Source organism: Bidens hawaiensis, unplaced genomic scaffold (assembly GCF_021521415.1).
Source record: "Bidens hawaiensis isolate Kalapana, Puna unplaced genomic scaffold, B.hawaiensis_p1.1 tig00066132_1, whole genome shotgun sequence".
NCBI lineage: Eukaryota > Viridiplantae > Streptophyta > Magnoliopsida > Asterales > Asteraceae > Bidens > Bidens hawaiensis.
Window position 1 is genome coordinate 26,285 of NW_027501771.1, and position 25,495 is coordinate 51,779.

The following is a 25,495-nucleotide window of genomic DNA, read 5'->3' on the forward strand; positions in this document are numbered from 1 at the left end:
CTGTTATCAATCATACCTTCCAATAATTCCTAATGGTTCTTCTCAGTACCGAAACTTCATCTTCTTCATCCACAAACGATAACTATCAATACGACGTGTTTTTAAGTTTTCGAGGGGTTGACACACGTCTTAGTTTCATCAGCCACCTCTATGATGCACTCCGGAATGCTAATCTCGCAACCTTTTTGATGATGAAGAAATTGAAACTGGACTGCAGCTGAGACCAGAATTGGAAAGTGCCATCAAGTCATCTAGAGCTTCTATTATCGTTTTGTCCAAGAATTACGCTTCATCAACATGGTGCCTAGATGAATTGGTATTAATCCTCGAGCAACGGAGGAGCTTTAACCAAATTGTTATCCCCATCTTCTATCATGTCGAGCCCACCGATGCCCTGAGCAAACTTGCATCCCTCACATTTGCACACTCACCAAGAAAGTATTGGTAGAAGTGTTGAAAACTCCCTCAATTCAAGAATTGGAGATTCAAGATGTAATCACTGAAGAAGGTCCCAATTGGATGACTCCCATAGAAAAGTTCCTCAAAAATGGTGAGTTACTTCTGGACCAGACAGAGGCTGAAAGGTTCAAATCAAGTCCCGAAAGTATGTGCTGCAAGGAGAGACCCTTTATAAAAAAGGTTACCTTGCACCACTACTAAGATGTGTGGGCCCTGAACAAAGTCAATATCTGATCAAAGAGGTTCACGAGGGGATATGTGGAGCTCATTTTGGGCTAAGAACGGTGGTTGCAAAATTGATGAACCTCGGCTACTTCTAGCCCACGATGCATCGAGATGAAACAGAACCAATTAAGAAATGTGAAGGTTGTCAAATTCATGCACCGGTTCCCAAAAGCCCCAAACACGATCTAGTCCCCATCTCATCAGTCTGGCTATTCTACAAGTGGGGAATGGATATCGTTGGTCAATTCCCACCAGCCAAGGGTGGGGTAAAATTTCTGTTAGTAGCCGTGGACTACTTCACCAAGTGGCTGAAGTCAAGCCACTTGCAAAAATAACGGGCAAACAAGTCATCGACTTTGTGTGAGAACATCATTTGTCACTATGGGCTGCCAGGAGTATTGGTCACGGATAATGGAAAACAATTTGCTGAGAAGCCTTTTAGCACTTGGTGCAAGGAATTAAGAATCACCCAAGTGTTCAGCTCAGTTGCATACCCACAATCCAACGGCCAAGTTGAAAGAACAAACAGAACTATTGTGGAAGGAATCAAAGCAAGGTTGGGAAGACATGACAACAATTGGCTTGAAGAACTCCCAAATGTTCTACGTGCAATAAGAATAACCGAAAAAACAAGCCACAAACGAACACCTTACAACTTAGTGTTCGGATCGGAAGCTGTAATCCCAGCAGAAGTCGGAGTTGTGACTCAAAGAACACTCAAAATGGAACTCGAATCAAACAACAATGAGACCATGTTGAATTTGCAACTCCTTGAAGAAATCCTTGATCAAGCCGTAGTACAAGAGGCTAAGTACAAACAAAAAATGGAAGCTTATTACAATGCAAGAGTGAAACATGAACGTTTCAGGCCATGAGATCTTGTACTCCGAAACAACGAGGCTAGCAAGAAAGAAAACCAAGGAAAACTCGACCCAAAGTGGGAAGGACCATATACAATCCTTGAAGCTCATAAGGGTGGATCCTACAATCTGGCCAACGCAGAAGGCAAAAATCTTAATGGCAAAACCCTTAAAAGGTTCCATGCCTAGTCAAGAACTCAAAATGTATTTCAAGAGATGTACAACTCTCCTTTTTGTAAACAAAAACCTCTTGAATGAATGATAAAGTCTTTATCATAACTTGTCTTTACTATCCTATAATCAGGTTGAGAACCTAGCAAGAAACTCCATGGCAAGGGCCAAGTAAGGGGATGAGCTCCCAGGCCACATCGCTCAATAGGTTCAAGGGTTAAATGAACCTATATAAGGGATGAGTTCCTATATCAATCCGACTCCATGAGACTTAGAAAATATTTTCAAACAAAACTTGTCTCATAGACGGGTCTGAACAGCCTACATCAATTCGTTCCTTAAGCTTTGAAAAAAGTTTACGAAACAAATATACACTAAGTAATGATATAAAGGATAGACAACATGTGTTTTTTACCTAATGAAGCCTTGAAGCTAAAGTTACTGCATCACTAAAACTACTTAAGGAAAATTAGCTAAAAAACACATCAAACAAACAAGACAAGCAACAAAAATACGAAACATCAAATACTACGATTCATAAAAAGGACTTTAAAGGCCATAACCAGCATCGTCCACAACAACCATCCAGGCTAAACAAGGAAATCACAAGGATTCCCATAAAAGTGTTCAAACGGCCAACAAGGTCAACAACAACCACGAAGCAGAAACCTTAAGGGTTCCATGCTAAACCTAAAATTGTTTAAAGTACATAACATTGTTTAAAGTGCTAAGATAGCTACGAATTAATTGTTCAAACATCATAAGCAGGCTTTGAAGCACTGGCACCATCACTCTTGCCTTTCTTAGACTTCTTCGCCTTTAAGTCACCACCAACAGCTGAACCTTCGAGACTGGCCGCATGAGACCCACCAGTATCTCCGGACAGAGTCTCTTTACTATCACCAGAGCGAGAACGTTCTTGGATAAAGACTCAAGCACCTCAAAACAAGTCTTCTCATCAAGCCCAGCTGGTTTTAAACCCTGCAAAACAGAAATGGGTTTACCAAAACAAGAAGAAACTTCACCCACGTAGGGGTAAGTAAGTCTCTCCATCGCATGAACAGAATCCGCAAAAAGCTTGGAAGCTTCAAAGTCGAACATAGGTGATTGCTCCAAGGTTTGACCTGACTCATTAAATTTGGAAACAGCAACTAAACCCAAAGGTTTTCCATAGTTCAACAACTTTGTGTAAACGCCACCCAACACTGAGTTAAATTCGGACGAGTGAAGTAGGTAAGTCACAACTTGATGAAACCCATGCTCAATCAGCCATCGGTTGTCATTGGTAGCTTGAGCGACTGAAGCCTTCAAACCTTCCTTCTCCAAAGCGAAGGTTTTCTTTTGAGCCTCCAAGGCTTCCCTCTAGGCCTCCAGCTGAACTCTATCAGCTTCCATCTTCTCTTTCAACTCTCCAATCTCCACCTCATGATTACGAGAAAGTTCATCAATTTTCTTCCCCCAGCCTTCCTCTTTCTTCGAAAACCCATCAACATCCTTCTTCATCGATGCCATGGAAGCCTTCAACCTTTCCTTTTTCTTGGGAAATTCTTCATACTGTTGCATCCCTTTCTGAAAGCGAGTAACGCCCTCAGCTAAAAGGGCAGAAAGGTTGCTAGAACTAAGAATCAACCTTGAGAGCATGGTATCACCCTCCATCTCAGATATGGTGCTACGAACTGCAGGGGAGCAAAGTTAGCCAAAACATCAGCACAAACCTTCGGGTCCTTAAAGCTATCACCAACTTTAACACTCCATTTAGGAACATAAACCACGTCTCCACCCAACCCTTGAACAGTGGGTGCCGCAACCTTTTTACCAACTGATTTCTTCTTCTTAGCCACAACCAACCCTTGCTCTTTATCTGCCTCAACACTCGAACCCAGATCCATAGCGATCTGAACATCATCACCAACATCCACAGGCTCATGTGAATATGATGGACCAGAGGACTTGAAAAAACGCCGATTGGAACGGCGAGTAGAAACCTTGGAAGCAGTGGACTTGGTAAAACCTTTAGCATGTGGAACACCCACATAACCGGAACCTTCGAACCTATGCCCCGCCCCTCGAACAACAGCGTTTTCACCAACAGTAGCTGCAACGTCTCCAAATACAACATCAGAAGTATCATCACTCTTCACAAAGTCCAAGGCAGACATGGCTACAAAAACAAGGAAAATTGTCAACAAGCATACGGTGGAAACAAAACAACGCAATATAAGCAAATGCATACCCTTATCATTTCTTATAAGCATGGGATCACGATTAGGCTTATCCCATAACTTGCTAAGTCCTAACAAAACGAGAAGATGTTCGGGAAAGGGACGAAGCCGTGACGGACACTTCCTAATGGATTTCAAAAACAGATCGCCCAACTCCGAATCAGATGGCTCCGGCTCATTCAAAACGGCGTCGGGCTGTCTCCAAACAAGCTTAAAGGGAACAATAGAATCGGAAACAAAGAAAAACCGATCGTTCTAGGTACCAAGAGTCGTAACCGTGGAAGAGATCAAGCAAGTATCAACCTGAGTAGTCTCAAAGGTATACCAATCGCCGTTCTTCGCTAGACGGAAGAAACAGCGAAAAAACAACAACGACGGATCAAACCCCAAAGCCCTACATAAAACTTCAAAACACAAAACCCTAGCAAGCCCCAACGGGTGAATCTGACCAAATGATACACGATAATATTCTAACACATTCAACACAAAAATTGAAAAAGGGTGACGAAGGTTAGAGAACTCAAAATGGCGAAAATAAAGAGCAATCAACCCGGCTGGACAACGATCGATCAAAGCATCAACCGCCGGAGCCACTGGTTTAAACCCTAAACCTATACCCCAATCGAGGCAAAACGATTCAACTTCCTCTTGGGTTAAACGAGAACAGCTCACCGATAAATCCTTACGGGCACCCATAATTTCGAAAGAAAAGTGGAAAATTTGAACTAACTAGGGAAAAGGATTGAAGGAAACTTGATAAATATGTTTGAGAATAATATGGATATTTAAAAAACTAAAGGAAATAGCAGGGGTAGATATTAATAAGCAGTTACAGAAACTACCCAATCAATCACATCAACTGTTTTCTCAGAAATTCAAAAAATAAACAAAACTGTTCAAAGCCTCGAAGCCTTTAAGCAATAAAAAAAATGTGCAAAAGTCAGAAGTCTTTGAGTTTACTTCCAAAAAAACCTCTGACTTGGGGGGCTGATGACGGGGGTAGCCCAAAGCTCAATAAAATGACTTCCACACATTAACGCTAAAATGGTTAAAAGGTTAAGAGGTTCGCAAAATCAGGAAAGCAAGTACATGAACATTAATAAGCATATACATCACATCACTGACTACTTGTACAAGTCCCTAAGCTGTAAAAAGGACACATACTCAGAAAATATAACTATTAACCACTGGTTAATAACCTTCCGCGCTTAAAAAGGTCAACCCTCTACTGCAACAAAAATTCACTAGTTTACACATGGGACAAAAGCCTTATATTTCTTCTCTATATAAGAAATATAACTCAGCCACAACAAGACAACCAAGATCTGGGAGTTCACTTACACTCTTGGATCTTCTCTTCTCTCTTGAGAACTTGCACTTTGCATGTTTCTTTCTCACTTCAAAAACAACACAACTTCACTTAGAACCTACATCCAAGAACCGACTCCTATATCTCGGCCTTGGATCCTTAGTAAATCATAACAACTAAACAAGTGAACCACTCTCTACGTTTTGCAAACGTAGAGGAACCCGACGACCTGCGTTAGGTTAACCGGAACCCTTGAAGCCTGCTAGCCTAACCAGTCTATTCACTATCATTGGTCTTATAATTGTTGTAGCAACAGTGAATGTATTATGTACTAGGGTGACTTGACAACAGGAAAGGACATCAGCGATTTCAAATGGCGGAAAACGAATAAAAAGTATCAAATGCGCCATTTGAAATGACGGAACACCTGTAATTGTCCAACTCACCAGACAAAATCTGACATGGTCTACATGTTACTTGACATCCGCCATTTTAAATGGCGGATCTCCTATAAACCAACAACTTTTCTCTCTCTCTCTCTCTCCTAAAAACCATTTCACACTTACAAAATTTCCTATTTTGAAAATTTTTTTGAGGTACAAACTGTTTTCTTGCTTTGGTTCAATATATAGAACATAAGGAAACCATAAATACTGACACCCACATCACTAAGCTTTTTCGTAGCCTCATACACTATACAATTGATTTCTTAAAAGCCTATGTCTTTTCCAGATATTTGGTAAATCGGGTTCATTTACGGGCCATCAGGTCATAGGTCTCAAATGCAGGTCACGAGCGATGGTTATGGATCCTCCTCCTTGGTTTTGGATGACGGAAGAGTAGCATCTGCACGTTTGGTTAATAGAGGATTGGTTAATAGTATGGTTCGTTGCAGCCCTCTAGTAGAGCTCACTACTACTAGGTTGGCCTTGGTCGTCGAGTGAGGCTCGTCAATAGGTAGATCTGGCTTGGTTGGGTTAATCAGACACGTTACAATAACAACGAATTTTTTTTTTTTTGAAATGGTGTATATTAACGAAAAAAAGGATAATGGGAAAGTAAAAAAAAAAGGATTTTGGTTAATCCGTGTTTGGGAATGGCGGCTTAGGAGGAAAGAAAAATTGGATTCGCCATTGTTAATGTTGGATCAAACATTGAACTCTTGTTCGCTGATGTGAATAGCGGATTAGGAGAACAACTGATTTAACCCCATTATGAACAAACGAAAAAACTAACCACACTAACGAAACTACTAACCTAACCAACCCCAACTAACCAAGTTATGTTTCCTACCAAGTCAATACATACCTGCCAAAGTTTTGTTTTCTACCAAGTTAATACATTGCATGCAAAGCTGATGTCTTTGCCAAGTGATAAAAGCATCAGATTCTTTGCAGGATGGCAATATGATAAAAGCAAACATGCAGTAGAAATGATGACAGTAGATTCCTTCACATGTGTTGGTGTCCACAAAATTGAAATGTTGTTCAAAGCTGCCAATTAAATGTCATGTCCACACAAGCTTGACCCGTGACCTGTTTACCCTAATATGGACGAAGAAGATGAACGAAAAAAAATGTTTATTCCTAATCCGCTATTGAGAATGGTGGATTAAGTTTTAAAAAAAATGTTTCACCTAATCCGCTATTAACAATGGCGGATTAGGTTTTTAAAAATAATACTAATTTCTCCTAATCCGCTATTACTAATGGCAGATTAGGTTTTTTATGTTTCCTAGCAAAGTATTTCAATAATCCATCCTAACATCTAATGCACGCCGCTGGTAGCCGAGCTGGTAAAGATCAATTTATGGGATGGCAGGTCGCGGGTTCAAACCCCTGCCACCCCGTTTTTTTCCATTTTCTTAATTTATACATTTAAATCATTTTAATAAATATAATAATAATAATAATATGTATTAAATAAATTATTAATGCATACATCCTCCTAAACCATTTTATTCACACATGTAGATTATTATAACAGTATTGTTTTTCTTTTTGTGTTAGATTAAATAAATTAGATAAGGTATTAGCCATGTATATAACCTAATAAGTGGTCCATATGGTTCTTTATCTGTAATGTAATATATACAAGATACATACATACAGGAGTTATTACTTCGTTTGTGTCTCATATTACATTTTGAATCATTATTAATCCACATTAGAACACAAACAGAAAATAGGGTAATAGTTAGTGGGGTGAACAAAGTGAGTGATAATACATGCAAAGGGTGATGAATGATGTCCACACATTATCTATCATGCATGCAAAGCTTCACATGATGCCATATTCTGTTCAAAGTTGTCATCCTTCACATTATTGTTGTATGCTGCCATCCGGCCTTCACATTATTATTAAAGTTGTATGCTGCCATCCTTCACATTATTATTAAAGTTGATCACATGCTGCCATCCTTCTATTATTAAAGTTGTATCAAGACTCGTGAGTTGTGTGTGAGCTGTGTAAACTAGGTTACCGACGAAGAAGATGAACCAAAAAAAAATATTTTTTTTCCTAATCCGCTATTAATAATGGCGGATTAGGTTTTTCCAAAAAAAAAGTTTCTCCTAATCCGCTATTAACAATAGAGGATTAGGTTTAAAAAAAATAATTTCTCTTAATCCACCATTGTCAATAGCGAATTAGATTATTTATTAAAAACCCTAATTTTCACACTGTATATACTAATATTATATTATTAGTATAAAGTATTTTCAAAGTAGTATATAAATAGTGACACTAGTTGGTATATTACTTAGTAATTCATCATCGACTATAATGGATCCTAACGTTGTGTATGCTAGCAGTCCAACAAGAGTCATACCCAAGGAGTTATGTTACCTATGTCGTGCTCCTACTTTCTACCGTATGATTTGCCTTACGTGGATCCTACATTGTGTAAGTGTTTATGTATTTATTATCTTGATCAAATATTTATATTGATTGAGTAACTAAATATATGTTTTCTTAGTGTAAATGTGAGCTTTCTCAGCCAGAAGCAAAAGTATACCCACCCCCCCCCGAACCCCCCTCACCGGAGTTAAGTTTTAACCGGTTGAATCCTGATTTTTTTAGAAGACCTAGATGTGTTGAAGAGTATTTATGAAAACTAGGGGTGTTCACGGTCCGGTTTTGACGGTTTCAGGTCAAACCGTGAGCCAAACCGTTAATAACGGTTTTTATTCTCGAAAACCAAAACCGAACCGTTGAAACTTATAACCGAACCAAACCGAACCGTTACTAACGGTTTGGTTTCACGGTTATAGCTTGCCAAGTCTTTAGAAAATATAAAATTAAAAGCTTATTCAAAATAGACTTAATTTGTAGAAGTGGAAGAATAATATATAAATGTGTATGCATATGTTGTTAACATGTTAGATGGAGTATTGGAATTAATAAGCACTAATGTTATTAATGTTTGGATGTTACATTATTGTGAAAATAGTGAAAGTGAAATAGCTAACGTATATGCAACAATGGTAGTAACAAATTTCTATATGAACCTGGAAGTAGTTAATTGATTAAAAAAGTTCATGGGAAATGAGATTAGATAAGATTGGAAGCCCATAAAAATTTATATTAAAAAACTTCAATACATATACTAAAATAATGATCATAAAATATAGATAAAAGACTAAAATATATAATGTCAAATATTACGGTCCGGTCCGGTTTTACACGGCCGGTTCCGGTATAAACCGTAAACCAAACCGTTTACTACGGTTTGGAATTACTGAAACCGACCAACCGGAAGTTAAAGAAAAAACCAACCATGTAACCAAACTGATGACCGGTTTGGACGGTTTCACGGTTTGAAACCGAACCGTGAACACCCCTAATGAAAACGAAGGGAAAGAAGTTGAACCGGAGTACCACCATGACCCGTATCCCGGAGAGCACTCATCGGATTTTAGTGGTCAAATGACGATTGCCATTCCAAGTAATCTATGTTTTATTAAAGTTGTTATGTTTTTTAAATGTGTTATTAATAAAGTTGTTATGTGTTTCATCCATTTGTTTTTAATCAACTTGTTTCATTAATTCTAGTTTGCTTAATTATAGTTTGTTTCATTTTAACACTTTAAAATCTAGACTAATAACTCTTATACTTTACTTTAACAAAATAAAAAAACAAAAACATTGAATTACAATTTATAAATTTACAATTTACAATTTACTACTCTGAAGAGTATTTATGAATTACAATTTATAAAAAACAAAATCAATTAATAGTTTACTTCTACTATATTCTATATAATTACCACCCACACCCACACCTTAAACCCACACTTCAACACTCAAACTCACAAACCTCATCCAACACCTCAAACCCACACCCAAATTCAACCAAGAAAATGAATATGAACTTGTATCTCAACCCGGGTCCAAGAGATGAAAGTCTCTTGTACCTAGGAGTCGAACACCGAGCCAGAAATTTGTTCCTCAATCCACTGGGGGGGGGGGCTCTACAATGGGTTTTAAACGTGTGGATGGTACATTTTGGGAGCAAGTTACGAACGAACTCATTACTCTAAAGGGTAGAGTTATGACGTATATCGATTTATTTGGATTTGGCGGTATCGTACGTTGTGGGTATAGGAGAGTTGATGTCACACCCCTATCTTAGGGCCTAGGAGTGTGACCACAAGTTGGTACATGTTTTGTAAATAAATCAAAGTTGTGGGTTTTATTTCAGCGGAAGTCTTTAATAAAATATTATTACTTTGAAAACTTATTAAAAAGTCGGGTTTAAATACCCGTCCATCGTTTACAATACATTTCTTTAGAAAACATAACTCTTTGTAATATTTTGAAATAAAATATCTGAGCCATCAGATAGCATCTAATGACTATAAGTCCAATCTTCTATTCCTTCTTGCTTGTATGTTCTAACCTTTCTTGTTTCCCTGTAACATGGGTGGGAAAATACGTCAGCACAAAGCTGGTGAATAACGCTGACTCTAAAATCTTTTCAATACCTTTGTGAAACCAACAATAATACCTTTGTGACTACTCATTAGGCACCCAACTACATTGGGATCAAATTACCCAAAGTACCATGTACAATTAATTATATACACAATATCATTTCTCTGAACAGTCCCGTAGACCTTCAGAGGCATGTTGATGATATGCATGGCCTCGGGGAAATGCTGAGTCACCATGTATGTTTGGATCTAGACACGTGTATACTCTTAATCAGAGTGTCCGTTTCTTATCATTGTACACAAAGTTTTTAAGGATTCGTAAATCCTATGCAAACATTCAGACTCATTATAAAAGGTTTGGGGCATATTCACCTTTTCTGTTTATAATCAGTTTCTGATACTGATTCCTGTTTTCTGTTCTCTTCTTCTTGTTTTGTTACCTCGGACCTATAGTACGAGAATAACATTTGTATAAATAACTATATCATCGATCTAGCTTTAGACCTTTAGTCTAATTTGGTATAACTTCAACCTTGATAAAATCATTTGCTTATATAAAACATTTGGACCTTTAGTCCTCTTCTTTATTTTACCAATTATATTCTACGTTTCTTCTTCAGGAAGAAACGTCTATACTGAGTTTCTTCTTCAAGAAGAAACATTAATTTTCATAACTATAATCTCTTGTATTATATTTCTTAGTCATAAAGAAATACTATTTTGACAATAACCTTTGCTTAAGAAAGATTATTTTATCCTTATTCGTAATCAAGGTTCAGCTATAACTTCGACTATGGTCTAAGCCATTTATAATAATAAAATAATAACTTAGGCAGAACCCCTTACCTCGCACGGTTATTCGGAGTTAAATATTCTTAAGTTTATACGGGCAGCACTTCTACTCTATATGCACGTATATCGAGGCGTTATTGATCAACCTTCCTTGGCACGCAAATCGAGGCGATGTTCACGTGTCACCGGGTCGTGCACGTACTTTGAGACTGGATGTCGGGTTACTTCTTAGGTGGCCTCACTTCGAGGAATACACCGGGTCGTGCACTCGCGGCGATTGCGCCCAACGCCCTTCGCCGTCGCCGTTGCCGTCGCCATCGTCCTCGTCCTCGTGCGCGTGCGCGTCGGGTGCTGTGCACCCTCCGCTAGGACCACTTGGTGCATGATATTCATAAAAGAATATAACTATGGAAAATCTCTTCCTTATAAAGAGCTTCCATTTCTTTACCACTTTCCATGTGGGATGGATTTCATCTTCCTTATTTATACCTTAGTGGAATGCTTCCACTTTCTTACATTTTTCCAATGTGGGATGGAGTTTTATTATTTTCCTTCATATAAGAATACTTAACTTAGGAAATATTTTTATTTCCTTATTTTTCTTATAATTCCTTATTTAATATTTTCCTATTACTTGTCTTTGAGATTATTTTTGATCCCTAACTTTCCTAAGTTGTCAAATTTTGATCAAAATTTTGGGGATGTTATAGTTGACCGGGCGTTGATAGAAGCTCTCGTTGAAAGGTGGTGGCCCGAAACGAACACGTTTTACCTGCCATTTGGCAAGGCGACTGTCACCTTGGAGGATGTTAACGTTCTATGGGGGTTACCCATTGAGGGCGAGGCGTTAACCGGGTACGAAGGATTGTTTGACTACAACCAACGTTGGAAAATGTGCCTAACTTATTTGGGTTTTGATATATAAGAATCTGATTATAGAAATCGGTTTTTGAAACTCAATACTATAGTAAACTTTATGTTAGATCACTCAATAACCGCTCAATCTAGTGATGCACAATGTATGCAGCGTGTCCGGTGTGTATACCTAATAGTGGCTACTAATAACATATTAGCATATACAAATAATGGGTACGTGTCATTACATATATTAACTCATTTGACTGACTTTAAAGTTAGTGGGCGACTGAGTTGGGTGCTGCTGCCCTGGCGTGTTTGTATAGAGAACTCTATAAGGGAACCAAACCACAAACAAAGGCAATATAAAATTTTTTTTACCTGTTGCAACATTTTATTGAGTATAAAAGTAATTATTAAGGATGTAAAAAGGAAGTATAATCACCTTTATCGTGGTCTTCAATGATTGAGGAACTACCATGCTCATGTTGTTGCAAGTATGAAACTACTGTCATCCACGCCACATGAATTTTACAGGTGTACCAGGAACAAGGGAAGCTAGTTGGTATATTAAATACATATCACTTTCTTGGTGAATATGTGCGGTATATGAACCTCCATTGTGTTCATAGTAGAGTGTTAACTCCAGACAACAACATTGACGGTCAATTTGAACACATCTACATATGTTGTCAACCAACTTGGAATAATTGATTTGTTGAGTAACTAAGAACGTAGTGCTACGAGTTCCCAGAGCACCCATAGCAACCTCTTGTGTGTATAACACTTCACCCCATAATATAACTGTACTAAAAATGTTTTGAATGACAAAGAAGAAGACATTTGATGTTTGAATGAGGAAGTTGAAGAAGGGTTGAATTAGAAAGTGGATGGATGTTGGTATATATAATTGAATGAGGTAGTTGAAGGAGGGTCACATTTTATTATATAAATTATTTTATTACATAAATGTAAAACACATTATATAAAATACTTTATATATGTTTACTTGTACGTACATACACAGACGAAAGATGCGGGAAACTCCCATATTGTAGGTCGGTTTTTAATGAAATACTTTATTTAATACATATATTATTATTATATTTAATGTAATGGTTTAAATGTATAAATTACAAAAAATTACAAAAAAATGGGGTGGTAGGGGTTTGAACCCGAGACCTCCCATCCATAAAAATTGATCTTAACCAGCTAGGCTACCAGCGACGTGCGATATATAATAGGATTGATTATTTAAATACTGAAAGAAGGAAGCTGGGAAACAAAAAAAACTTAATCCACCATTAGTAATAGCGGATTAGGAGAAAATATTTTTTTTAAAAAAAACCTAATCCGCCATTGTTAATAGCGGATTTGAAGAACTTTTTTTTTGATAAACCTAATCCGCCGTTCTCTAGCGGATTAGGAAAAATATATATTTTTTATATGGTTCATCTTTTTCAACCGTTGTCCATAATAGGGTTTACAAGGTCACTGGTCATGGCAGGTTTGAATTGTCAACTTTAATAATTTGAAAGAATGATGGCAGCATGTGAAGGAATCTGATGCTTTGAACAACTTTAATGATGCATGTGAAGTATGGCAGCTTTAAACAGAAGGATGCATGTGAAGCTTTTGTGTGGAGATAACATCTTCAGCCTTTCCATGCATAATTGAGGGTTATTATTAAGTGTGGCATGTATGTATTAACTTGGTAGAAAACAAGACTTGGTTACTTGGGGTTAGTTAGGTTAGTAGTTTTGTTATTGTGGTTAGTTTTTTGTTTGTTTGGTTAACCGGTCATAACAGGGTTAAATCAGTTGTTCTCCTAATCCGCTATGCGCATCAGCGAATTAGGGTTCAATGATTGATCCAACATTAACAATGGCGGATCCAATTATTCTTTCCTCCTAAGCCGCCATTCCCAAACACGGATTAACCAAAATCCATTTTTTTTTTACTTTCCCACTATCCTTTTTTTTCATTAATATACACCATTTCAAAAAAAAAAATTCAATATCAACAAATTTCCTGTGTCATTAAAAATGACTCCCGAATTATAACTATCATATGGGTTGTCGGATCACATAACCGATCAGCTTTGGAACCGGCTCAGTTTCAAGATGGACAAACGGTCTCGAGCGATCATCCAATTTCTTCACATACCCCTTCGACCTTTCGAATGCCTTACATTCAAACACTCGTAAATGCTTGGGACTCCATTTCTTTTTCTAAAACATATCATACATTGTATGCTTCTTTAAAGATTTCGTTGGTACTCAGTTAATGAGATACAACGAACGACAGTGGCGCTTCGCCGTTAGAGTTAGGTTGTTCGACAAGGCCGTTTACGACAAAGGAGCTAAACCTTCAAGCAATCCCACTTTCTTTACAAAGGCGATTAAAGGAAAATGAAGTGAACTCTCCTCCCCTATCGGCTCGAAGAGTGGTGATAATTGATCTAGTTTCGTCTCGACAAACTTTGAATCTCTTAGATATTTCAAACACCTCGCTCGTTTCCTTTAGCATTATGGACCACATGTGCCTAGAAAAGTCATCGACTAGTATGTATATATATATATATGATTGAAATCATGTGAGAACCCTTTAAAAATCAGAATTTTGAAAATCATTTTGTACCACAAAGAAAACCCCTACAAGAAAAAATAAAAAATAAAAAATAAATTATGAAGGCAAAAAAACACAAAAATAAAAAAAAGTAAACATAAACCAAAACGTTTATCTAAATCCCGGTTTCAATAAATAAATAAAAAGTTTCTCAGTTTGGCTAATTTTTATATATATGTATAATACTAAAATAAAAAATTTAAAAAGCAAAAAAAATTGCAAAAATAAAAGAAGTAAAAAAAAACCAAAACGTTTTTCTTACATCCCAGTTTCAGAAAAAAAATTATAGGTTTAGCTAATTTATACATTTATGTATAATACTTATTTTTCAATTTTATACACGTATGCACATATACATACATACATACATATACATATATGTACATACATGTTATTCTTTATACACATATGTGCAACTAAGATCCATGATAATGTATATATGTGTACATTATGTAATTGGAATGATAATATACATATATGTATAATTAAGGGTTTTTTTGAAGTTTGGATACTTGATAAACGTTTAGATATTTTTTTCTTTTTAAATTCTTTTGCTTTTCTCTCTCTCTCTCTCTCTCTCTCTCTATATATATATATATAAGGAGTTTTTTTAGTGGTCTAAAATGATTCTCAAAGTTCTCAATTTTAAAAAGTTCTCTTAGGACCTCAAAATATTTAAGTCTGCAAATGAACCGAACATCGGTGAAATGTTCGTGGACCGTTTTGCGGGAAGTTCGTTTATGTTTGTTTATTTAATAAACGAACGAACATGAACACATGTTCCGCTCGTTCATTTATGTTCATGAACGTTTGTTTATGTCTGTTCGTTTATAGTGTTTTAGTTTATGTTCATTTGTCTTTGTTTGTGTTCATCTACATATGTTCATTTATGTTGTTTATTATTGTTTAGTTATGTTCGTTTAGATTTTAAACACACGAACATAAACAAACACAAATGCTCATTTTTTAAATATATGAACATGAACATAGATATTTGTTTGATCAAGTGTTCGTATTCGTTTAAAAAATGAAAGAACACAACCATCCCCTTGCCCTTTTTGGTGTTCGTTCAATTCGTTTACAAGCTTTCATTATTCACATTGATGAATACACGGTCTCAATCTCAAGGTTCTGCCAATTTTATTTATGTCCGGGAACATATTCATTTTCTTAATGAACGAACACGAACATAAAATCACGTTTCGTAAATGAACAAAGCCTTAACAAGCGATCATATCTATATTAATATACATATAGAACGTATAAAAAAATTCTTTTCACTAAGGGTATGTTTGGCAAAGACCTTTTAAGAGCTTTAAGTTACAAGTCTTTAAGAAAAAACTCATATTTGGCAAAGAGCTTTTAGGAGCTTTCAGGAGCTTTAAGCTACAAGCTTTTAAGAAAAAGCTCATATTTATTGAAAAGTCTTGTTTGATTGGAGTAGCTTGAAGCTTTTAGATTATGAGAAAAAGCTTGAAGCTAAAAGCTCCAACTAATAGCGTTTAGAAAAAGCTACAAGCTTTTAGCATTTTAAATTTTACAATTTTGGTACTTGAACTTTCATCACTTTTTGTTAATTTATATAGTAATTTCATATTTAACCCTTATTCAAAACAAACTACCCCCCGTGACTTTTTAAAAGGTCATAACTTTTTCACACGTTAATATTTCTTTAAACAAATTACATCATAAAAACGCGCATTTTATTCTCTTTAATTTGAGTATCATATTGTTATACTTCTTTAACTTTAAAAAAATAGCATATTATGTGATTACTTGTTAGGATCAGCAACAAGTTGAGTCAGGCAAGACCGGGTCATATGTAAGACCAAATTAGGGTCGGAACAAGTCGATGCAAAAAGGGCTAATTTAGTTCGGTTAATGTTGGTACGTTTTTTAGTCGAAAGGGGTCAAGTCAGAATAGGTTTCGGATTAGAATAGTGCACCGCGCGAGCACCCAACTAGTTTTATTAAAAGTTCCAGTTACTCTACAAAACACTTAAATATTTCTAAAAAGCTACAGCTAACAGCTACCAACTACAGATACCAGCTAGTTTTTCCAAACATACCCTTAAATCTGTTAGTGTTAATAGATTTACAACACTTAAAGCTTAACGTACAACCATCCAAGCATGAATAAATATTCTCATACCTCAAACCAGCTGATTATTCGAAATTTAAATTCAATCTGCACGGTCCTCTCCTGAACCCTACTTCTGTCGCAGCTCAGGAGACTCAGGCGGGCAAGACGAGCCAGTTTAGACAGCAGCTCAGGCGGTGTTAATTGGCGATGGTGTTCGTTCATGGTCACAATCGACGACCAGTGTATGGTAACAAGTAGTCGATTATCTGGTAACCTGTAAGTTGTTTTGGCCAAACTTGAATTTCCGGTGATGGTTCTTGTGACAACTCGAACTAACATATACTGACATTCAAATCTGTTTATTTTGAGCAGTAGCAAGCTTTGGGAGCCATAGTCAGTCATACTCAACCAGATTAATTGGTACAATTTTTTTATATTATTTCACAGTTTCTTTTAAAGTCTTATATCAACATTTAACATGTCTATATTGACTTCAAATCTGAATACGTTTTATTATTAAGAATCTCGTAGAAACCCGGCAATCACAATAATCCGGTTGCTTCAACCGCCAAATTCATTTCAACTTCAATATTTTATTAAGGGATATTTGTAGACTGAGTTGAACTTGACATCATTATGTTACTAATAAATTTTGGTTATTAAACCTAGAACATAATTGATATGGATATTTCTTTTGAAACTTATAGTTGTGATACCGAAAGGAGCCACAAATGTTCAAGCTTAACATTGACATGTCAATATATACTGCTTTTGTGTAGGTAAGAATACAACATTTAATGGCATGATAACTGATAATTATTTTGTAGCATTATTAGGTTTGATAATTGATTACTTTTTAAACCGGTGTTGTATGTTTGACATGTAATTGTGGTTCAGGTTATCTGATGAATCCAGGATCTTCACCTGTGTGAAAGAAAAAAGGGCTTCCACTCTGCTGTCTGATATTGGTCACAACAAGCATATGTTGATAGCTAACCATTTCGCTCAAATTCTTAAATACTGTGCATTCACCTGATCCACCGGTAGGCCTTTGAATGATTTTATAATATTTTATTAGTGTGGAGTGTATATTTCATTGAGAGATTGTTCGTCTTGTAACATGGTAGATTTTGTGCATTGGGTGGCTGTGCATATATTTTTTAGATTGTATGTCTTATTTATATATTAAATCATATATATAGGGGCGTGCATTGTTCGGCTCTGGTCAGATTGGGCTCAAACTAAATGGAAAATTGACATTTCAGTTTTTTAGTTAATGAAAACCGTTTGGGTTTAGATCATTATTCAGCATATCTTCCATGAGTTTCGCCTAAGGCATTACAACATATCAATTAGTATTCATTATCATGTAGATCATATATATAGCAACTTACTAAACATGAACTTGTAAAATATGAAATATAACCATGACCGGCTTACAAGCGGCCGTAACTCAAAAGTTTACTGGTGTAAGTTACGCCGGTTAGCGTAGCCTACGCCCAGACCTACATAGCTTACGCCATATCCTGTACATTTGACCCGTTTTAATATTTTCGCTCACTAATATATTGAATCAATACCTTGATTCCGGGTCACTAATTAGATGCATCGCAATAACAAGGTCCGTGTCTTCAAATCCAAACACTTGAAACATACGGTTCAAGATCAACGCGATTTCTATACTATTATTATAAACACCAACTAACGGATCTATAATCCAAATCAAACATGATATTAATATAAAGACAAATTAACGGTTCAAACTTCAAACACTACAAATAAACCCTCTATATCACATGGTAAGTTTTTTGGACCTCAAAGCTTTTGACATTATTTTAGAAACCCTCCATATATGGCTTCTTTGGAATGTTATTACTGATTGGATTAGTGGTATGCTTAGCTTGAATTTGTGATCTTGTTCCTTTAATCCCACTCTTATTTATTTTTATACATGTATATTTGGTCATTACTTTTAATGTAATTAACGACTCCATATTATGGTGACATGCTTCTGGTTGTGAAGTATAGTGAGACTTGATTAAAAAAAGTTGTTTACTTGCGGGATTGCTTGTTCTTAACCATCTCCTTGAATCTCTAAGGTTAACAGTGAACCAAGTTGATGAACAATAATCATATGTGTTTTCTTTGTGGACTTATGTAGAATAAACTAGAGAGAGTTGTACATAATCTTGTAGAAAATTGAATAACAAATAACTGTTTTAATGGCATAAAATGTTTAGTACCTTCTTATATGGAATAGGTTTTGCACCGAAAGAGAACAAAAAGATTTCGCTAACGTTCTTCAGTAATGTCCTGGTCGGTTGTCAGATCACGGTTTGATAATATCCTTAATTTTTATGCTTAAAGGTGACAATTTTGGTCTAGTTACTTAACAATGAGACAATGGGTCAATTAAATTAGCTAAAAGTGAAGCGGGCCAAATAGATGAAAGTCTATTTTAAACACATACAATCTCCTACTTCAAATTTTTATTGTAATCATTCTTCTGGGGAGTCCAGACTGTTCTGCAGGTTTGAATTAAGCTTATTCGTGTTTCTGCATTGCAATTTATGTGTGCTTCTTCTAGAGTATAGAGAGAAATCAATTTGAAATATTTGAATGCGGATAAATAAGATGAGTTTTAAAGAATCGTAAACGGAGGTGTCATTGGGCGGGATTTTTCCAATATGGGAGGTATTGGTTTTCTTTTTGTCCATTTGAATCACATTTTGATCACCAAAGTAATTATGACCGAAATTATAAAATACATCATTATTAGAATTACAATCTCATCTTTAAACACCAATACATCCACTTATGATTGAAATTTTATTCCTTAACCTTGCTGGTTCAACGGCCAGTAATGAGACATGGCCACTGTAATTTAAAATGACAATTTAAATATTGAAAGTACAATAAGTTCGTAAATAATCAACAATTATCTAATATCCCCACAAGAGAATCGGTGGCGGTCCAGGACAAAGCATAGAGCCGAAGTGTTCAAATGAGCACACAGAAGACTTTTTATTGATTTAGCTGTTCCAACATTGGGTGCAGATTCTCTTCCAATATCTACAATATTAACACGTCACACGTATATCCAAAAATAATAGTATCAAGATTATTCCATTTGCAAGATGAAAAGCGACTTACAGTCCTTTACTCTGTTGGAGAAGCATTTGCAAGTGCAGAGGTTACAATAGCATCACCGGAAGGATTCACGCTCCGGAGGACCTCCATTGCCTCTTCAACCTTTTCCTGTAGTGCTTCTTGTGATAACAGCATTATTAAAATCTGATGCAGTTCCAGCTGATCCACTAGCATTCTAGTTACCACTTGTGCTGACTCAGCTTCCAACTGTTCCACTAGCGGGTACAGATAGTCACACAAGATCTACAATATCCACATGTCAGAAACAACATATATCCATAAATAATAATATGAAGATTAAAAGGGCTTACAGTCCTTTGCTTTGTTCCAGAATTAGCATTTGCAAGTGCAAAGGTTGCACAAGCTAAAAGGAGATGATGGTCCGAACTCTGGAGGCAGTCCATTGCCTCTGCAACCTTTGCCTTTAGTGCTTCTGGTGATTCCAGCAAGTGTCGAACCTCTGTCAGATCCAGCTCCAATAGCATTGTAGTTACCTCTGGTGCCGACTCAGATTCTAGCTCTTCCACTAGTGGGTAAAGGTTCCTACCCAATATCTACAATATCCATGTCACACACATATATCCAAAAATAATACTACCAAGATTATTTCATTTTCAAGATTAAAAGGGCTTACAGCCTTTTCCTCTGTTCCAGAATTAGCATGTGATAGTGCAAAGACTACACGAGCACTACGGATATGTGACGAACTCCGGAGGATCCCCATTGCCTGTGCAACCTTTGCCTTTAGTTCTTGTGGTGATCCCAGCAAGTGAAGAACCTCTGCCGGACCCAACTCCAATAGCATTTCAGTTACCTCTGTTGCTGACTCGGCTTCCAGAAATTTCACTATAGGATACAGTTTCTCGCTCAATATCTACAATATGCGCATGTCACACATATATCCACAAATAGTAATATCAAGATATTTCATTTTCAATATGAAAAGGGCTTACAGTCCTTTGCTTTTCTGGAGAAGAATTTGCAAATGCAATAGCTTCACCAGCATGGTCGTTTAATTGCTTCACAGTGTATCCACCTGGGCTTAGTTGCTTCTGGTGCCCAAAATCAGGCTATCCAGGTAGTACCAACACATTATAAATAAATCCAAAGTAACTTTAAGTCTTGTTAAAAAAGTGAAAAAATTGAGATTACTTGGAGAGATATTGACATGTAAGGAACTCCATCAGGCGACATGGCAGTTGGACGCGTTTCTGAACACTCCGCCTGCATACGGGTAAAATCCAAAGATCACTCTATTTGGCATTGTGTGGTTTTTAATCATGAGATAAGAGTATGTTTAGGTGTTGAAATGTACCTGAGACCCAAGTATTTCAGAACTCTTTTGGGAAAAAGCTTTAAAGAGCACTTTCTCTACTGGTGGAAAGAAAAGAAGATAAAAAAATACTTAATACTTCAATTACTTAGCTACATTATTAAAAAAAAGGCGTACTACGCAAGACTGAGTAAATTTAATTCAAAGAAACATCTACCTTTATAGCTCCGAGGCCCAGTGGAAAGAGAATAATACGAGTCTTTGGGATCCCTTGTAAACTGAGTTTGTTCTAGGAAGTATTCTCCTGTTGTTAATTGCAAATCAGATAAATCTCCACCAATGATGTGATTCCATGACTTGTAATAACCCAACGCGTCTTCTTCTTCCTCAGTCTTTCCATTTTCGTAATACACAAGATCAATCCCACACTCCTTAATAACGTCATCATCATACGTAGGAAATAGATGTTCTACATGTATAGTAATCTCATCACCAGGTTTCATCTCATTCTGCCCAAACATCCAATGGCTTAACCAACTGAAACACCAGTTTTCACCTTCCCGATTACCATCCAATGGTTTAGCCATCTCCGCAGAATTGGTACAATGATGATAAATCCAAGTGTGCTTTTGTGTAATATTATTAATTGTGATCTCTGGCAAAAAAAATGTTCCTTTTAGCGATGGGGTTGGTTGATCTAGTAATGGGGGCTGCTCCACACAACAGAAATTCAATCCTCGGAGCTTTCTAGGAGATGATGGGACGGTAAATTTCATTGCTGGGACCTTGATTGTATTCCTTATCCAGTTCGGCATTCCTTCCCCCCAATAATATGTACTGAATATTCCAAACTCATAATGCAACTGCCAAATACAATATGAATCACAATAAGTTCTTAAAAACGCACACGCACTCACACACACACACACACAGAGACACACATGTCTCTGTGTGTACACACAACAAGAGATTATTAGTTAGAGCAAACCTGGAGTTCTTGAGTTTTCAAGCTTCCTTCTATGGTAAACTCTAAATTTGTCCAACCCAAAGTATGTAATACCTTTTCCTCAACATCTGCCATAGGTTGAATTTCGACCATGCCATCAACTTCAATTGGTGAACATAGTAATTGAATCTTATTTCCCAGGAATCTCAGCGGAGACATTTCTGGATCAAATTTAACTTTCCTCGGCATATTAGAGCACTTTATTGATAATTCTCTCAGCGTACGTGGAGGATGCTCAATTGATACCAGGCCAAGGCAGTTATTCATACTAAGTAGTTGAAGCCTAGGAAGGGTTCTCACACAATCAGGCATTGAAACAATTGGATTACCATCTAAATATAATGCCTCTAACTTGTTTAGACAATTGAACTCCACTGGAAAGGATTCTTTTAACAAATTCATATTTATAAGTGATAACGTTTTCAGTGATCTTGGTAAAGATGTCATAAATGTGGATACAAGTGAATCACAACCATCTAACAATAGTGTTTGGGCGTGCTCTAACTTGCCTAGGGATATTGGAAACCTTTTAAGCTTGTAGCAGCAACTCATATCAATGTGAACAAGTTTAACACATTGATCAATTGATTCACACACCTCAATCAAACTTATGCACTTTCTAACTATTAACCTCTCAAGTGCAAGGAGTTTGAAAAAACCACCGACGCTAAAAAGACATTCACAAAAACTTAAATCAAGAATCTTCAATAATCCAAGCAATCGTCTGTCTTTTGACATGTCAAAACACTCAATATTGCTATAGGACATGTCAAGAGCAACCAGATTCTCCATTGGTAAGTCTAAAGGTATAGACTTTAAAGGAGACCCATGCATACACAACCATCTTAATTCTTCTGGAAAATCCTCATAAGAACCATTCATTTGCACATGATTGAGTTGCAGTAGCATTAGATTATCCATCTTACTCAATGACTTTGTTTTCACCTCAAACGATCCACGTAACTTCTTTTTGTCAAGCATTCTCATGTCAAGGGCAAGACCTAGAATATCTTCCGTACCCTACCAACAACGGGAATGCAAAAAAAGGTTATATACAAAGGTTATATATATATTGACAATAAAAATACTTAAAAGGAGAAATATGTACTAAAAATTATTCATGGGCTCTAACCTTCTCTTGTTTCAACACTTTGAATGACTCCTCATGACACCATAATCGACTACGCCTCCATGGGTTTTGAAGAGATTCTTGACGCACTAAATCTCTTCCCATCTCTTGAATCAATGAATGCATAATCAAGTAATTCTTATTAACGTCGACACTAAGAAGGCATCTGTCAATAAGATTCATGATTCCAAATCGCGTCTCCATATCACATGCATTTAATATTGTTTCAGTAAAATATCTATCTTTCCCAACAAAGAAACAAGCAATATGCTTAAATAATTCCATTTCATTTGATGACAAAGAGTCAAAGCTCATTTGAAAAACTTTTTTTTATACTGGAATGAGGTTCTTTATTTAACCCTTTTAAGCATTCTTCCCAGTATGCAACATCTCTCTTTTGCAATAACTTGCCCAAAACCTCAAGAGCTAGTGGATGTCCTTGACAATACTTCACAAGCTTTTCCGAAACCTCTTTATAACCTTCTTTGGGATTGTGGCTCTCGAAGGCATGACTGCATAGAAGCTCTAATGATTCACGTTGATATAAGCCATTAAGTAAAACCTTTATGTGATTGGGATGAAGTTGTGACTTGAATGATGCACACCTTTCCGTCAAAGATGCATCCTTGGTAGTAATAATGATTTTGCTTCCCGGATGTAAACCTTTGTTTCCAAGTAAAGCATCCAACTGGTCAAAACTACCAATATCATCAAGCACTATAAACACCTTTGTAGAGACTTCATTAACAGCTTGTAATGAGAATCTTTTTGAAACGACTCCATGAAGTTGCTTTTGTAAACCAGTCAATCCATCAAATCGTTCATTACATCTTGCGTTGATACCTTCAATAAAACTGCTTTTGTAGAATTTACTAGAGTGTAATCGGAAAACATATTTAGCCAATGATGTCTTCCCAATCCCACCCATGCCTATGATAGTGAGAATGTCAACAATATGACAAGCTCCATCCGTCAACCATGAACCGATAGATTCAATATAACGATTCATCCCGATCAGACGTGGCCATGTATTACTTAGAGGTACACCTAACCTACGGTGGATGTCGGTAATAACTTCTTTAATAATCTCAGTCTCTTTCCTGGATTTGAATTCATTGAGAGATACAGTATAAAACATCCAAACCAAATATAGTTGTGTAGTATATAAAGATTTTAAAACTATAAGAGATTTACATTTACCTGTCCTTTGAATCTTTTCCTTTTAATTCAGCGACCTCGATGAGTGCTTTCTTCCATAACTCTATCTTTTGAGCCAATTCACTTCTCTTGTATGCATTTGTTTCATCCTCCATCCTCTGTTTATGCTTCGCCATTGCTTCCCCGAAGCTATCTTGTTGCTTCCTGACATCATTGGGTTCCACATGGTAGAATATGGGGATAACGATTTGGCTAAACTTCCTCTTCTGTTCAAGGATCAATGTCAATTCATCCAAGCACCATGTGGAAGAAGCATAATTCTTGGACAAGACTATTATAGAAGCCTTAGATGATTCGATTGCACTCTCCAGTTCTGGTTTCAATGGCTCTCCGGTTTCGATCTCTTCGTCATCCAAAAAGGTGGTGATATCGGCCTCAACAAGGGCGTTGTAGAGGTGATCGGTGAAACTATTACGAGTGTCAACGCCTCTGAAACTTAAAAAAACTTCATATCTATGATTATGACCGTGATTCGATGAAGATCCTGCAGGTAAAAACTCAGTGGGAACAACCATCTGAAGCTACGAGGTAAGAAGATGAAGACAGGATCGTGTAATCGATCCGATATGTATAGATATCTAAGTCAACACCATTATTGATAGAGGAGTAGACCGAGTGGTTGTGGAATTTTTCAGCCCCCCCATGTGATGCTGCTTATATATATATAATAATAACTAGTAAAGAGCCAGTGCGTTGTGACGGATATGTCAGCTGATGTTAAATTTAATGCTGTTGTGTAATACCAATCAACCATTCTTGATTTTAAAAGTGATTGTTAGAGGTGGAGAGAGAAAATGTTACTATTCATGGTTAAGGGTGTGTTTGGGATTGCTTATTTAAGTGAAAAGAGACTTTTGATTAAAAGGACTTATAAACTTATGAAATTTTGAAAAGAAGTTTTTAAAAGGATGTTTGGATTAGCTTATGTGTTGAGAAAAACCAAAATGACCAAAATGGACACTCTTTTTTAAAAAGAGTGTAATGGGGTTTAAGGATGAGAAGGATATAATATGTAAATCAAACTCATTAAGTTAATAATTACATATTCCTAACTTTTCAAAACCCCTCTATTTTGCCTTCACCATAAGTTAAAATCCATAAGGCCTTATGATTTGCCAAACACCTTATACACCTTATTAACTTTTCAAAAAGTTTATAAGTTATAAGTTGATGAAAATAAG

At 36.5% G+C, this 25,495-nt stretch overlaps 1 pseudogene across 1 annotated transcript; it reads right to left on the bottom strand.

Annotated features, from left to right (window-relative positions):
• Positions 1 to 19,356: 19,356 nt before the first annotated feature.
• LOC143604667 (disease resistance protein RML1A-like) lies at positions 19,357 to 24,829 on the bottom strand (annotated as a pseudogene). The gene is made up of 11 exons (XR_013148340.1): positions 24,297 to 24,829; positions 23,100 to 24,196; positions 21,950 to 22,987; positions 21,179 to 21,824; positions 21,004 to 21,062; positions 20,841 to 20,912; positions 20,642 to 20,758; positions 20,323 to 20,562; positions 20,000 to 20,242; positions 19,692 to 19,931; positions 19,357 to 19,610 (listed from the first exon to the last, which is right to left on the bottom strand). The product of XR_013148340.1 is annotated as a disease resistance protein RML1A-like (transcript).
• Positions 24,830 to 25,495: the final 666 nt, after the last annotated feature.